Source organism: Drosophila mauritiana, unplaced genomic scaffold (assembly GCF_004382145.1).
Source record: "Drosophila mauritiana strain mau12 unplaced genomic scaffold, ASM438214v1 Y_41, whole genome shotgun sequence".
Classification (NCBI taxonomy): Eukaryota; Metazoa; Arthropoda; class Insecta; order Diptera; family Drosophilidae; genus Drosophila; species Drosophila mauritiana.
The window spans coordinates 7,391-11,198 of record NW_022881586.1 but is presented as its reverse complement, the minus strand read 5'-3'; positions in this window follow the sequence as shown (position 1 = coordinate 11,198).

Here is a 3,808-nt window from a genome sequence, read left to right as displayed (position 1 = left end):
AACAGAACCCATCCGAGTTGAGTATTCTGCGCTATGGGTTCATTTGGCAAGCCAATCTTAGTTCCAGGTAACAAGAGTTGTGCCATAAGGTCGGCTCCAAAAATGATATCGATTCGCTTGGATCTATAATAATAGGGGTCTGCGAGCATGAGACCATGGATATGACTCCAGTTTCCTGCTGGAAAACTTTGACTTGGCATGTGTGATGTCAACGTGTTCAAAACATAAGCATCGTCGACCTTTAACGAGAAATTAGGGTTAGTTGCTGTTTGCACCGAACAACTTACGATGAATTTGCAGCGTCGGCCTGAATCTTGACCGACTCCGGTGATTGAAGTGCGAGTTGTGCTTCGGGAGAGCTGGAGAGACTGTACAGCATGCTCCGAAATGATAGTTGCTTCTGATCCTTGGTCAAGAAGCGCGTTTACCGTGGCCTGGCATCCTGTGTGGGTGTTACTGAGTACAACCCGAGCTGTTGCTAGTAGTACCTTTCGATGAGTCATAGGTGAAGTTGTAGTTGACATGCACTGTAGAGTCGGCTTGGCATCTGAACTGGCTGCCGAACTTTGGCATGATGTCGAGGAGGCTATCAGCGTTGGCTGTGTTACTGGAAAATGTAACATCGTGTGATGACATTGACCACAATGAAGACAATTCTTATTGCTGGGGCAGCTTGCTTGTGTGTGCGATTTTCCCAGGCAATTTAGACATAATTTTGCCTTGCTGGCCACTTCTTTCCGTTGGTAGCAATCCATTGAAAGAAATTGCGGACATCTTCGAAGGATGTGTAAATTGCCACAATGATAGCAAGCGGACGCGGAAGCACCCGACCTGGTGTGAGCGCTGTGCACACGCACGCGTTTAGTACCGTCTGAAGTTTCATTTGACTGTTTCATGCCGCTGCACGCGTTACGGCTTTCAATAGCGTCTAACGTAACAAGTCGATCATTGAGGAACTGTTGCAGATCTTTGTATAAAGGAACGTCAATCTTGCTGCCCAGATGATGCTCCCACGCTGTGTGAATGTCTTTAGGTAGTTTGGTTGTTAGATAATGAGTCAGCCAAAAATCTCCTCCCTGTAGTGGCGCCTTGACGGTATTGCAAGCGGCAATGCAGACGTTGACTGTACTAACCATAGACCGTATGTCAGCAGATTTTTCTTTAGAAAGATTCGGTAAGTTGTAGAGCATGTTCATGTGGCTGGTGAACACAATGCGTGGGTTGTTATACCGTTGTAGGAGTGTGGTCCAAGCGACTTCATAGTTTGCTTCAGTTAAAGCGATTTGGCGAATGTCGTTGTCCAGGCCTACTGGTAATGCTTCCTTTAAGAAATGGAACCTTTGAATCTTATCCAGACGTTCATTATTGTGAATCAAGCGTAAAAATGCATCATGAAAACTTGGCCAGTCCGCGCAGTTGCCAGAGAATTTCGGAACTGGTAATTTTGGCAATGGTATCCGTACTTCCTCTACATGTGTTGTTATTGTGGAGTTAGTTGATTCGTTGTGCGTCACTGTAACTGGATAGATTCGTTTCTTTTCTTCTGCCACAAAACAGTAAACTTCCATGCCTAGGTCTTCGAATTGGCTGATTGTATTTTGTTGTTTATACACACTTTCTTCGTAGTCTGCCATGCATATAAGTGTGTGATGCGTCTGATGAAATTCTTTGTTATACTCGTCGATTTGATTCAAACGTTTTTCGAAATATATTTCCGTTTTCCGCACACTCGAGTCCTTTTTCACATTACTGAACAAGCGCTTCAAAGACTCTATGCGGTCCGTTTGAACTCGCACCAGTTGATCAAAATTCGACATTATTTATACTGACTTTTCTCCACTGTATGTAATGTGCACAAATGCTCGTATGTTATGGTATCTATGTTCTTCTTTGACGTCTTGTTTTGGAGTGGAAAGAGATTTCGGCAAATCTAACGGAATCGAAGGGCAGCGGGACTTAGCTCTGTCGTGATGAGAGCGAGCGCGAATGTTTGCGTATACTGCTCATTCGTGATGAGAGCGAGCGCGATAGAAAACGTAGGCACATTGAACGTCGATTTATCTGGATGAAGCCGACAACGAAGATAAAATTGCCAAACCGCTTTTAGCAATTATTACTTATGATTCTTATGAGCAAGGCTCCCCTCATGGGCCACCAATGAACAGTTGTGATGCCTCACTGCTTTGGCATCATAGTAATGGGGTTCGCAAATACGAATCATATGCACGATTTATTCAGTTTATTCAGTTTATTTCTCGTATACATAAAACACTACGTCTTATCGCTATGACCGCAAAATTACAAGAGACCTTTAGAAAGAATACAGCTGAGTTCAATTAGCATCGACACATAGAATGTTAATCCGCTGTTATGACAGCTGTAGCACCGGGTGACTCCGCTCATAATCCGTACATGCCGCCCGCCAATGCGTCGTCCATCCGTGATCCGTGTGTTGATCATAATTATGTTCAAATAGGAAGTGGACAAAGCTTTGTGATTGACCTCTTTTGAATGCCAGATTTCGTCTTTAATGTAACCACTCTGACGAGCGAGTCCGATCCAGGGTGCAGTTCGACGACTCGGCCTATAGTCCATTTAGCTGGTGGTAGATTATCATCCTTTATAATGACTAAGTCGTTGATGTTAAGATTCTCTTTGATTTGGCACCACTTAGGCCGAGTTTGCAAGTGTGACAACCAATCACGAGACCATTGGACCAGAATTGTCGCGTCATGTGTTGTTGTGAAAGAAATAGTTCACGCAAAGGCTTATTATTCGGCCGACCTTGTGGCGGTGCCAGTAGTGCGTCACCAATTAAGAAATGTGCTGGAGCTAGCTCTTCTAAATCGTCAGGGTCGGCGGTTAGCGGGCAAAGTGGACGTGAGTTCAAGCATGCTTCAATCCTGATCAAAACTGTGGTAAGCTCCTCATACGTCTGCTTGTGGCTGCCGACGATCCGTTTAAGATGATGCTTCATTGATTCGCCTGACTGCTTGTCTGCCTCTGGGAATCCAGAATTTCTATCGTATGTGAGCCAATGTTAATTGAGCGCCGCCATGTAGAGTGAGCTGATGAGAGTGTTGAATTACCAAATCTGTAAATAGGTGACAATGAGGTAATATAATTGGATGTCTTCGAGAAAAAGAGAGATTTGAATGCTTGAGACGGCCACGAATCCTCAAGATATTGTTGTCAAGAAACGGTGTAAGATTTGAGAGTGTGCTACGGGGTGGTAAAGGCTTGTTCCTTTTCAGCGCTTGGATGTCGGCGTGAAATGTATCGGATTGTGCAAGGCGAGCTATGCAGCACAGGGCCTCATCCAGCACACTTCGTTGTGCTCGAGCATGAGCATTGTGACACATAGCAGTTTTGTATACGACGAGAATCGGTCAATAATAGAATCCTTTGTGTCTGACAAGGTAGTGAAGGCTCTAATTTTTATGGATTTGGCCTCCAGATCCCGTTCTTCTGGATTGAGCAATTGTGATTGCGTGTTTGGCCAAATATTGTGGGGTTTGCATAGCCAGGATGGGCCATGCCACCACATATCAGGTATTTGGCTCGGTGGTAAGGCTCTGGTTGCGCAATCTGCTGGGTTTTCCGACGTGTCTATGTGGTGCCACTGAGCCGCTGAGGTGTAGTCGAGAATGTAAGACACCCGGTTGGCTACAAACGTTTTCCACCTAGTAATGTCTCCTTTAATCCAGTGCAGAACAATGGTAGCATCGGTCCAGTAAAAGGTAGATATGTGTGCATTGGTCCATCGGTATTCTCAGCACCCATTTGGTGAGTTTGGTAGCTAATACTG